Raw genomic sequence first — 13893 nt, 5'->3', positions numbered from 1 at the left:
GTTGTATACCTTCTGATGTTTTGTTTATTGTTTATGACTCCTTTTGTTATGTTTGCAGTTTTATGTAATTTTTTATATGTTGTACACCACCTCGAGCATGGTTTTAGCTTTGGAAAGGCGGCACACGAATAAAATGATTGATTGGCAGCTCTCACTAGTTGTTTCTCTAAGAACACACAATATTCACTACAAGTCTAACCAGCTATGCCCAAAAGGATAGAAATGTAATTCCTCACAAATCCTAAATTCAGCAAAACATCAGTTTCCCAGAATTTCCAAGTTGTGCTTTTGAAATTTAGCTTTGAGTGATGCTGTTTTTAAAGTACAGGGGTACCTCGGTTTACGAACTTAATCCATTCCGGAAGTCCGTTCTTAAACCGAAACCATTCTTAAACCAAGGCACACTTTCCCTAATGAGGCCTCCTGCTGCTGGTGCCCTTCCACCATTCGGATTCTGTTCTTAAACCGAAGTAAAGTTCTCAAACCGGGACACTACTTCCGGTTTCGCGGAGTTCGTAAACTGAATAGTTCATAAACAGGGCTGTTCTTAAACCGAGGTGCCACTGTATCTTCCTACCGCAATTTAGCACTTTTTAAGTTTCACTGACTTCTGCAAGAGAATTAAACCCATGCTTCAGTTTATCTCATTGCAATGTATGCTGTTGAAAGTGCTTATCTTGGACTGAGTTGTTGTTGTTGTTGTCGTCCTCATCCATCAATGCATTTTATAATCATCACCATCATCATCTGAGGTATCAGAATGTAAAAGTACATATCCACAAGCAGACAAGAAGAATATATTTGAGATTTTCTTTCTCTCAAAACCGGTGAAGACCCCTGTCGTTAAGAGTAATTGATACTGGAGGTTTCCTGGGGAGCCTAATAGAAACAGGGCAATCATAGACTAAGCATGAGATTGCAGTCCCTTGATAATCTTAACTAAATAGCCTTTGAGACACCTCTCCTCTGTGGATTATCTAGCCCTTTGTCAACCATACTTGTACTATTGCTAACTTTCCTCCTTTTCTGCTCTAAGAAGTCAGATAGGAATAAATCCAGCCAACCAGCTACTGTTTGGATTTATCCCAAATTGCAGTACAAGTGCTGGCTGGCAGATGCACAGTGCACCCTAGGATTAATATAATACAGGCTAAGCCCATCTTCTCAATGTGGGGTGGAATTAAGGGCAGAGGCAGAGCTCTGCATCCTTCGCTCAGACAGCGTGTGCCAAAACCAGCTCTGTGCTGTTCAGCATCTGCAAGGTCTGCTGCGGATTTGCATCCATGCCAGGGTCTCTCTAATAATAATAATAATAATTTATAATAATAATAATTTATTATTTATACAGCATCTGTCTAGGTTTCCCCAGCCACTCTGGGAGGCATCCAACAAAATATTAAAATACAATAGTGCATCAAACATTAAAAGCTTCCCTAAACAGGGCTGCCTTCAGGTGTCTTCTAAAAGTCTGGTAGTTGCTTTTCTCTTTGACATCTGGTGGGAGGGCGTTCCACAGGGCAGGTGCCACTACCGAGAAGGCCCTCTCCCTGGTTCCCTGTATCTTGGCTTCTTGCAGCGAGGGAACTGCCAGAAGGCCCTCAGTGCTGGACCTCAGCGTCCGGGTGGGATGTCAAAGCAGCCCACACAGCCCACCAGGGTTGGAGAGTGACTTCTGCCAGCCACCGTCCAATGGTGAAGCACAGGCATGCAGGAGGTTCCAGGTGCAATCTCTGGCAACTCCAGGTTTCTTTCTCTTTTTAAGGATCAAGTAGCTGGTGAAAAGGAAAACCTTTGCCTGAGACCCAGACAACTGCCAGAGTATTATTTGTTTATTCAATATTAGACCAAAGACTCATAAAGTCTAGCATTGCTATGGGAAGCCCATAAGTACAATAGGGTTCTCATGATCCCAGCAATGAATATTCACTGCCTCCAATACTGGAGATCACATAGCCAGCAGGACTAATAGTCACTGATAGCTTTATCCTCCATGGATTTGCTAAATCCACTTTTAAAGCCTGCTACACCTTGTGGTTGTGAGTTCCAGAGCCTAGCTACGCACTGTGTGAAGAAGTACTTTCGTCACCTTCCCTGCTCTATGCCATCCTTTGGGCAACAGAAACGATGTGATCTGTTGCAGCACAGAAAAGTTCAGGAAGGTGCCTGATAGCCTCTAAGCCTTTTAGTGATGGGTGGAGACCAGCAGAATGCAAGGGATACTGTCCAATACCAGCATTGCACTGAAAGGAACAGCGATTAAAAAAACCCAAACCCACCATCCTGCAGCCGCCATCCGTTAGCACCACTGAAGCCTGTTTTCAGGGTGGGGAAAACCTGTTTGTTTTAACATGACACAGAACCAAGTGTGCTAACTCTAAGGCACAGCATCATATACAGAGAAGTATGTGTTGGAACAGCTGTGGCCTCAGCATGAGTGCTTGTGGATCACCATGAATTTTTCCAGTGTATCATAATTACAGAAACACCTGTGCCAAACAGCTTACTCCTGATCCTCTATAAAAGTTCAGAAAGCCCTTCAGTTTTCTCATTTCTTACAAGCCTGTGCTGCCTGGAAGCCAAATCAGTGCTTCTCGATATGGGATGCTGTACAATTGCTCCTTTTCATGGCTGAAAGCCCGGGGGAGAACTGGGAGGGGGGAGGGATGCTCAGGTGCATTTGTCGGCATATAATTTCCTTGCTTGATTATTTTCTGTCGAAGGCATACGGTTCGGCATGCAGCTAAGACGGCCTGAAAATGCAATTCCAGTCAACGAGATTTAAGCAGCCTAACTGGTTGCACTTAGCAGCCCAAGTCCACTGCAGCTCAGATCATTTTTAATTCCAGTAAAAGAAAAGAAAGTATTTGGGGGCATAAATCAGCTCCCACTGGAAATGCTGCAAGAACAAATCTTATGTGTGTTAATGGTATTTGGAGAAATATGTGTCCTACATTTCTGTGGGCATAACCTATGCCTCAAGTATCTGTTTAGCTGATGTTTTGCTACAATATTGTGTTTCCCTGTGTGTATCATATGATGAATACAGTGCAGCCTCAAGCATGAATAGCTTTGGTTTGGTTGTTATTCCACAAGTAATAGCACTACAGCTGCATCTCCTTTGGGAATTGTTGGCTAAAGTCTATTAGATTATTTACATTCAAGAACCCAAGAGCATCAGCTTAGACAGGGTCATAAGAAAGTCATCCTTAGCCGTCACCACAGAAAGCATGACTGCCTATGCTTGAGGCAGAGGTCCAAAAAAGGGGGAAAGAGAAAGTCAGGATTTAGCTTTCCAGCTTAGGTCTTCATCTCACCAGACAAGGGTGGAAATATAGGAAAACGGAGGGCGGTGCATCAACGTGGCAAACTTTTGAAACTCAGTTCTCCTTTGTAGCCGTATCTAATGGAGCCGAATTTTCTCTGCATCCTAATGTAAGAAAATAAAATGGTAAGGACCCATCATATCAGAAGCGGGCAAGTGTTTCAGGGTCAAAAGTTGTATTCCTCTGGGTGGAGTGTTTGGACCACTTTGGCATACAAGTGGCATATAAATTAATAAATGACAATAATAATAATTATATTTGTGGCATTCTCCCTTCCATTTATTCTCTTTGTCTCTCTTTCTCTCTTGCATGCATGCATGGACACACATCCATTCAAAAAAAAACCCACACAAGCACCCATCCTCTTTCCGCTTCATTTGTTCATCATCCTTCTAATGATTATACCATTCAGTCTACTCCACTTTCTTCCTTATGTGGCACACAATGCAGTATCTGAGGGCCCGTTCTGACAAACCTGAAAGTAAGTTAAAATGAGAGTTTTACTGTAGACTGATTTGGGGTTGAGTTTTCATCCTGGCCATCACTTTACTGTGTCAGTAAATATCAGTTCTCATACACAAAAACAAAAAACACGTCTCCATTTCATTGAAAGATTAGGTACAGCCAGCCTTCATTTCAGTCACTGTGTATAGCAAGCATGAAGAACTCAAGGCCTGCAGGACAAATGTGGCCTTCCAGGTCTCTCTGTATGGCCCTCAGAACTCTCCCAAGACCACACACACCCAAGCCACACTCCTCATTGTCCCCTGAGTGCCTTTCTCTAGCTTGAAAGTGCCATTGAACTCTGATGATGCTTCTTGCTTGCCTAAATGGCAGACAGAGTGAAGAAACTAGCCTACTGTGCAAAGGTGAAGTCTACATTTAATGCTATGCTTACTGTACTTTTGCTTCTGGCCAGCCATCACTAGTATATGGCCCCTAGAAGGGAATGTGGCTATCGGTCTGTATAGGCTAACCACAAGTGGCAAAGCCTAGCATTACATACCCAAGGGGGGGGGACTTCAGGTATAAAGAGCAAGGATGAAAAGAAGAAACAGAAGGAGGAAGAGGGGGATAAAGACTTGGAGCTATTTCTGTGTAGTGGAGTGTAAATGCTACCAATGAACTAAGAAGTGCACAAACTAGAACTGTGCTGGAAATTTCATGAATGTCTTTTCTGGTTTTTGGAGAGATGGGTGGAGCTTTCTGGAAAACCATGGAACTGAAGAAGATTTTTTTCCCCCTGAAGTGTTCAGGAGGGATTGCCACTTACCTTACTTGACAATTAGGGTGGGGGAACCTTTTGTAACCTAAAGGCCACCTTCCTGAATGGGCCACCTTCCAAGGGCTGCCAGGGGTGGAGCAACAGATGTGACTATTTGCCCGGACTCTACAGTCAAAGGTTCTGCAAGTCCATCTGCCCATCCAGACAAGCAAGAGATATTGTCACAGGTCAAGGACACACTCTAGCCAGACACAAGACCTGGAGGAGGTCATGGAGGGCCCGAGATAAAGGGGTGTGTGGGTGTGTTGTTTTTCCATATGTTGTTTTGGCTTCTTGCTTTTTAATGAGGCTTACTGAGTGTTGGTCGGCTTCTCAGAATGAGTTTTGGAAGATAAGAAAAACGCAAACACTATGCAGGATTGCAAGAAAGGGAAATTGCTTTTAGAAACCGAGTGAGAAATAATGGTGTGCATGCTGGAAATGGCCTGGGTGGTGTCTAATTTTTAAAAGAGAGACGCTAGGGTGTGAATTAACCATTGGTGAGACTTAGAATGTCTTTAATACGTTCCAGCAGGGAGAAGGAGCTAAGGTTCCCTGGAGGTGCCAGTCTGCTGCTTATTTGCATTGTTCTCTTCTGGGCTTTGTTTACATTTAACTCTTCTTACTCCTCCCTCCCTCCCTGTCTCTCTCTGCAGACAACAATTTTATTGCACGGAGAGAAAGAAACGCCACACCCAGCAGGTAGAAATGGGGCTAACGGCTTCTCTTGGTCAGAAATCTGTGCATGCTTCTTGCAACCTTTGACAATGATCTTCATCCTATCCTGGACCCCAGAAACCCACCCACAATGAATTTTAGGCTGCAGGTCTATACACATTTTGCTAGCAGCCGCAATGAGCATATCTGTCAACTTCAGTTTCTCATTTTTCCTATCTCAAGTTCAGTTCTCCACATCAGTTTGAAAGATATTTTTTTTAAATCCTCCTGAAAGTTCATCAGCATGTCTGGGTGGATTTCTCCTAATATACAGAATTTTATCTAATATGCACATTTTTGCTACTTAATTTCACCTAATATAATGGATTTTTGTATGTTGCTTTCACCGCTGCATGCATACAAATACATGCACCCTTTACCCTAGTATGTGCATTTTTCTACACACTATTTGGCTGGAGAAGTGTGTTGCAAAATTCAGAGACATGCTGATTTCAAAGGATGGTTGTATGTTTGTGTGTTGTTTCAAAAAGTGTGAATAGTGTAGGTTCACCTTTAAAGACAAACTGAATTGAATTTCTCCCCCATCCCTACTTGTGAGTAAACCCAGAGGGCACAGTGAGACTTGCTTCTGTTCAAATGTGCATAGGATGGCTCTACAATCACTGCTTCAAAGAGAGACAGCTTGTTTCTTTTCTCCCTACCTTCTGTAAATCCCATCATTCTGTCCAGCATAACACACAAATGAAACTCAGTTTGGATAGAATCTATATAAAAGTGCTGCTACATCAACTGCTGTTGTAAATCATCAGAACCTTCAATGATCTGTGTTAAGATATCCATGTAAACAGATTAAGATGTATTCCATAAACTACTTAATCTACAATCCTAAGCACTTGAAAAGGCAAAGGGTTTCACACATTAAGTAAAGCACAAGCCACTTTCTAGTTATGTTGTTTATGGAACATGTGCATGTGTGGTGTGTGTGTGTGTGTGTGTGTCACATTACAACTTCATGCTTTCCGTTTGTTTTCTGCATAAAATGTCATGTGATTTGGTATGGCATTCGTGGAAATAGTCTGCAAATGCATGTTGGCATTGATTGCTTTCCAGCCACCAAAACCAGCTGACACTAAAATGTTTTATGGTTCAATGGGTTTGTGGTTGTTGTTTTTTAATTAAGTGCAGACTTAAGCCATAAAAGTTAGGGAAATTAATACACTGCAAAGCATGATTGGGAATGGCCACCGCTCAGTGTTCAAGCACATGGCTTTGAATGCAAAAAAATCCCTGACACCTCCAGTAGACTGGGAAAACCTTTTGCCTGAGATCCTCAAAGGAAACTGTCTTACTGCATCATATTAATCTCATTCTGCCAGTGGCGTAGCGTGGGTTGTCAGCACCCGGGGCAAGGCAAGTAATTTGCGCCCCATAACCCGTAGATTTGCGCCCCCTAACCCGTGGATTTGCCCCCCCTAACCCTACCCCCAAGATGTTGCGCCCGGTGCGGCCGCCGCCCCCTGCACCCCCCACGCTACGCCACTGCATTCTGCATTGCCTCCACCAAGGAAAACCAATGTGGTGTCTTCTAGATGTTCTTGGACTCCAGCTCCCATCAGTCAAATAGTCAGGGATGATGGGAGTTGTGCAATAAACACAGGCAATAAGAGCAGATTACAGCGGTACTTCGGGTTAAGTACTTAATTCGTTCCGGAGGTCCATTCTTAACCTGAAGCACTACTTTAGCTAATGGGGCCTCCCGCTGCTGCCATGCCGCCAGAACACGATTTCTGTTCTCATCTCGAAGCAAAGTTTTTAACCCGAGGTACTATTTCTGGGTTAGCGGAGTCTGTAACCTGAAGCGTATGTAACCCGAGGTACCACTGTAATGTCAAAACCATACAAAATAGACACCCATGGCGGAGACCTGTTCAGTTGGAATAGCTTGTAGGAACAAAAAATATCATATAAGGAAAGGGCTGCTGGATGTGACCAATGGCCCATCCAGATCAGTATCATGTTCTCATAGTGGCCAACCAGATTTGGGGGGCGGGGGATGTTCCCAGAAAGTGCAGGTGGGTGGACATTGATTTATTTTTTACATTTTTAGATGTATATCTGAAAAGCGTTAATGGGTGAAGAAGTCCGATGTGGTTGCTACTGTGGTTCTGCATGTTTAAAAATGAAAAATGGGTACCGTTTTCATTTGTTGTGTTTATGGTGGGCCCTTCTAGTGGAGCCTTTTCTCACTTGCAGCTTAAAATCAGGGTGCAGAGCAGAGGAAAGGAAGAGAAGCAGGGACCCTGACTGAGGGAGGAGCCGCCATTTGCCCTCCCTCAACTGTTGCCTAGTAACAGTCATTCCATCAGGCTACCTGAACTGTTTGCATCACAGCTGGACTTTGTTAGAACTATATCTTTAAGAAGTGGCACTGAGGTTGCTTTTTTTCTTTTTCCTTCTCCCTCCCTTTCCCTTTTTCCTTCTGTGTCCTGTCTTTTAGGGCTGTAAGCCTGAAGGCGGGAGCTGTTCTACTATGGAACAGGTGAGCTACTCTGAGAGACTTTTTTTGCTTAAATGGCAAAATAAAAGTGCTATCTGCATAAATAAATGTCATATTCAAAGTGTTTTTAATGTTTTATTTTGCTTTCTTCTCTTCTCTTCCCTTCCTGGCCCCCCTGCCCGCCCATTTTGTGATAGCTTCCCTTGACAACAGTGCACAAAACAGCCCTATGAGATTCCAACCTGCCCTTATGTTTTCTCCACTGTCCCACTCTTAATGTGTGCCGAAATCTATGACCTCAAGTAGGGACACAAGGGTCTGTTATTACTATTTCAGCTACCAATAAACCCCCAGCACGGGTAAGTTTGACCTTATACAGCATGTGCAGATTTATTTGGAGGCGTTTGGGAATGCCACCTGCTCGCATGCCCTTTTAACTATATCCACACAAAGCATTTGTCTAACCACACACAGTCACCACAGTCCTTAAAGCTTCACAAGAGGCTTCTTGTATTTAAGGTCACAGACAGCCTGCACAGACACAACACCCCGTCCCAGTCCTTCCCTTGGCTCGTGATGAACCAAAAACGCAAAAGAGACAACTGGTCTAATAAAGCCGCTGCAAAATGATTCAGATTTTTATGGAGACAGTGCAGTGGAGTTTCTTATGATAGTTTGCTTGATGAACACCTGAGAGTGGAGGACAGAGTGCTGGCCAGCCTGAATTTGTATACATAAAAACCAGGAAAAGAAAACAACAATAAGGTCATGTCTATGTTTATGTGAATGACCATTTTTCTTTCATAATCTTTGTAGGTCGCTTTGAGATTTTTTGTAAAATGAAGAAGTGATGAATGAATAATAATGATGATGATAAACTAATAGAAGTAAATAAATAATGTAAACTTCCCAAATAGATCTAATTTGCACTAGACACGCTCACAAACAATTTTCCAATAGGGTTTCAATAGTTTTATGACAACAGAATTTGGGTACTTAAACTGGTTCTAAAACCAATGCAAATATTTGTCACTAAAGTACAGTATTTTTCTGTGTATAAGATAATATTTATTATTATTTAAAAATATTTAAAATTGGGGGTTATCTTATACATGGATAGTGCAGAGGGGGGGACGGGCGATTGGTGGCAACCGCGAGCAGAAGATTGTCAGCGGTGATTGTTCAGGTGATTGGTGTCTGCGGCAAGGCCTGCTGGCGATTGGCTGCTGCTATGGCCATTGGGCGGGTGATTGGCAGCTGCGGCAAGGCCTGCTGGCAATTGGCTGCTGCTGCAGCAATTGGGTTGGCGATTGGCGGCGGCTGGCGGCGAGCGGGAAGGCGATTGGTAGCTTTTGTGAGTTGTGTGATTGGCAGTGGCGGTCAGGCAGGCAATCCTCCCCCCCCCCCCAAAAAAAAGCTCAAAAACTCTGGGCAATCTACCCCCATTTCCTTAATTTGGTAAATAGCGGTTTTCTTATATACAGGGGTGTGTTAAACACAGAAAAACACGGTACTATGTGTTAACGTTAAGGAAGTTCTTTCCATCGCTCTTTTCCATTTCTGATTTATTGATGCAAGAGGGCGTGATGCAGCCAAACTCGAAATCCCACTGAAGGCACCTTGAAGTCCCACTGATTTCAAAGGTAGAGCTTTAAATATGTGCTTGGCTTTCGCATGGATTCTCCAAATGGCAGCCATAACACTGGGAGCTTTGCACAATATGGACCACCCTGACCATCTGGAAAGCATACCTTTCTGCTGGCAGATAGGGCTGCCTTGGGAACTCTGCACGTGAGCTGAATGTGCTGAGAATATACCAAAGTGTCTACGGAGGAGGAGGGAAGAACCTTTCCCACTTCATTGTCCCATATTCACTTCTAGGCAAACTTCCAGAGGTCACATGACAGCGGTGGGCAGGGCCAAAGGCAAAGGTGGGCGGAGCAATGGATATAAATGTAGGCTAATTTCTATACACACATGCACACACCTCTCTCTCTATACTCCAAGCAAGAGTCATTATTAGAGTTCAATGACATATTCACGTCCTCTCACTGAGGATGTCAAACCGCTCAACCACCCCAATTTGAGCGGGACATCTGGAATATAATAATAATAATAATAATAATAATAATAATAATAATAATAATAATAATAAATTTATTTGTACCCTGCCCATCTGGCTGGGTCTCCCCAGCCACTCTGGGTGGTTTCCAACAAAGATTAAAAATACATTATGATGTCACACATTAAAAACGTCCCTGAACAGGGCTGCCTTCAGATGTCTTCTAAATGTCAGGTGGGAGGGCGTTCCACAGGGCGGGTGCCACTACCAAGAAGGCCCTCTGCCTGGTTCCCTGTAGCTTTGCTTCTCACCGTGAGGGAACCACCAGAAAGCCCTCGGCGCTGGACCTCAGCGTCCAGGCAGAACGATGACGGTGGAGACATTCCTTCAGGTATAATGGGATGAGGCCATCCCGGCTTCTGAATGGATCTCAGAATGTCCCATTTTTTAGTCTGGCACTGTGGCATGAGTCAACCAGCTCCCACGAAAGCTTGGAACCAAAGAAAAAACTGAGTTGCTTCATGGGTGTTTTAGCTGTTTTAGCTGAGAATCCTGCATTACAGGGGGTTGGACTAAATGACCTCAGGACTCTTTCCAACACTACGATTCTATGAGTGTCCCTATTTGGATCAGTGGGATGTTGGAGGATATGGGGTGTGAAGCAAGGCCAGAGCAGGGCATGTGGCCTGGGAAGTGTGACACCCTTAAAAAATGGCAGCATTTCTGGAACACTCTAAGGTAGCTGATTTAAGAAAAAGACCTAAAGCGATTGGCCAAAGATAGTGGGTTTCTATTCTTAGCTGCTATTTTTCTCCTACTCCCAAGTACTTACAAGATGATATTCCTGCCCCACCAGTCCTGGCTACAGCGTGTTCTGGGTCTGTGAACTGCCATTTAAAATTTCTCAGAATGCCCCTGTTGTAGCATTGCTCTAAAGCACTTTGAGGAAATTTAAAGGGAGACTCGGAGCCACCGGCCACCACTTCAAACTGAGCCAGTGGCCAGGAATCCACTAACTTAGGAGGGGGCCCTTCAAAGATCAATTTCCCAGAGGTAAAGGTAAAGGGACCCCTGACCATTAGGTCCAGTCGTGGCCGATTCTGGGGTTGTGGCACTCATCTCGCTTTATTGGCCAAGGGAGCCAGCGTACAGCTTCCGGGTCATGTGGCAGCATGACTAAGCCGCTTCTGGCGAACCAGAGCAGCGCACGGAAACTCCGTTTACCTTCCCGCTGGTACCTATTGATCTACTTGCACTTTGACGTGCTTTCGAACTGCTAGGTTGGCAGGAGCAGGGACCGAACAACGGGAGCTCACCCCGTCACGGGGATTCGAACCACCAACCTTCTGATCAGCAAGTCCTAGGCTCTGTGGTTTAGCCCACAGCGCCACCCGTGTCCCCAATTTCCCAAGATCCCCACAAAACTGAAAAGAGTTTGCTTGTGGGAAGTATCTCAGATATGAGATAAAATCTCTTTGTTTCCGTTGTCATTTATAAAATGGGACTAACCATATTGAAAACGTTAGCTCAGTATTAAACCCCCCCCCCAAAAAAAACTCGTCTCATGCTAGAGAAGCCGTAACATTTTCCAAACCTGTGCCTAGACTGTGTTTAATCTCTAGTAGGAAAGATTTTTCTATTTACCACATGCTCGGGTGCTTTGCTTCACCAAAACATTCAACAGGCAAAAATAGTACCTCATGCACACATACTGTTCCTATCTGTTAAATGTTTTGGGGAAGCAAAGTACAGTGGTACCTCGGGTTAAGAACTTAATTCGTTCCAGAGGTCTGTTCTTAACCTGAAACTGTTCTTAACCTGAGGTACCATTTTAGCCAATGGGGCCTGCTGCCGTGGCACCGCCACGTGATTTCTGTTCTCATCCTGAAACAAAGTTCTTAACCCGAGGTATTATTTCTGGGTTAGCAGAGTCTGTATCCTGAAGTGTCTGTAACCTGAGGTACCACTCTACCTGAGTGTAACAACAGAGAAACAAGAACAATTATCAAGGAAAATTGAACCATCTGACAGTGATGGTCATTCTTCTGGAGGGCAAGATAAGCCTTGGAACAGGCGCTGGAGAAAATTCCCAATGTTTACTAAAATGAAAACCGATTAAAATGACAATAAAAATAACATTCCTTACAAAGGCATACTGAATATGGTTCCTCACAAGTTGTCTCAAAGAACCATTTTCCCATGAGACAGACTCGGGTTCCCCCTCATTGTTATTTTCCTCAGAATGCAGCCAGACATATTAAAATGTATAGGCTTCTGAAACAAGCTAGCTTTTTAATGAGAAAACGCAAAGCTTGAGAATAGCAGCATTCTTGTGTCCCGTGAGACAATTCCTTTACAGAGTGGGCATCATTGTTGCCTTTACTGTAAGTTACATTTTGTTGTTGACAAAGCAAGAGGAGGGAGGCAGGGCAGTCAAAATATGCTGATATATGAAAGGAAGATTTCAGGTCCAACAATGCTGCTCCCCGACATTTAGGTGCGAGCAAAACCAAATGTCTAGCATTTGAAGAAGCCAAAACAATAAAGGAAACTGCAGCTGTCTCTACACGATGTCAGAAAACAGGTGTGATTCAAGTCTCCATACCAGGGCAATCATAGTGATCTGCCGATGATGCACATCTGAGGCGCATATGGGACCGTTATGACCTGTTATGAGGTTGGCTTCCAGGAATATGGGCTGTTAAAGCTGCCCCTGTAATAGCAAATACTTTCTAGAATTGGGATAAACATTTTGCCCAGTGGATCAATACAAAGCCAAGGTGAAGCATGATCAAGGTGAAGCTTCAGTGAGAGAACGTGAACCATTCTCCAGAGCAAACAACCCTCCTTTTTATCCACACTGATCCCACACACTGGCTCAGTCCTTGACCTGATGTAACCAAGTGCTTTGCTACATGTGTGAATTGGGGAGAGGGTGGTCTTTTCTCGAATTGCCAGAATGCTGTAAAGAATGAAGGCAGGTAATTTTTAATTTTTTGTTACTCCATCCTGTTGGCCTAGTTTTCTGCTGTTCTGTCGCTGACTATGTTTGCCACCAATTACCGTATGTCTCGTATTCTCGTTACATTACTTTTCTCCTTGCAGACCAAGATAAACTACCACAAAATTTCCAACAGATGACATTTAAATTAGGGCCATGATGATGCAGAGTTTTAGTCTGCCTAATTTTTCATTTAATCTGGCAATTTTATCTTTCGAGTTTATATATGCACACAAATTGCAATGGCTTTCATCTATCTATACACCATCTATACAGTATCCAACATGGAATTAAAGCTGAGATCCTGGGCTCCCAAATGCATTTTATTTCATACTTAGCACCAGCAGGAGATACACAAGTGAAAGTTAACTGTATTCCCATCACTTCCATCCAACACCCTCTCATCTTGGGAACCGGGTGATTTCCAGATGTTGTGGTGTCTGGGGTTTATGGGAGGGCACCATATTTGCAAAGGGTTTCATAGATAGAGTTCTACAGGTTTATGCAAGATGAGGGTCTGTTAGGATCAAACACAGTGCTTTCTTCTAGGGGGGGGGGAGGTGCCATTACTCACCATGAAGTTGTTATGGTAAGTGCCATATTTTAAACCAGTGCTTTTCTTCTAGGGAAAAAAGGCAGTAGCGTACAATTGAGTAGTGGTAGGGACACGGGCACTGTGGTCTGAACCACTGAGCCTCTTGGGCTTGTCTATCAAAAGGTCAGTGGTTCTCCCCGCGATGGAGTGAGCTCCTGTTGCTTTGTCCCAGCTCCTGCCAAGCTAGCAGTTTGAAAGCACGCCAGTGCAAGTAGATAAATAGGTACCACTGTGATGGGAAGGTAAACAGCATTTCCGTGCACTCTGGTTTCTGTTATGGTGTCCCGTTGTGCCAGAAGTTTAGTCATCCTGGCCACATGACCCGGAAAGCTGTCTGTGGACAAACGCCGGCTCCCTCGACCTAAAAGCGAGATGAGTGCTGCAACCCTATAGTCACCTTTAACTGGACTTAACCGTCCAGGGGTCCTTTAACTTTTACCATTGAGTACCCCCAGAAAAAAATAAAACACTGA

This window comes from Podarcis melisellensis (genome assembly GCF_964234715.1).
Source record: "Podarcis melisellensis genome assembly, chromosome: 11".
In the NCBI taxonomy this organism is placed as follows: Eukaryota; Metazoa; Chordata; class Lepidosauria; order Squamata; family Lacertidae; genus Podarcis; species Podarcis melisellensis.
The sequence above is the reverse complement of the archived record's forward strand: the minus strand, read 5'-3'. Positions refer to the sequence as shown.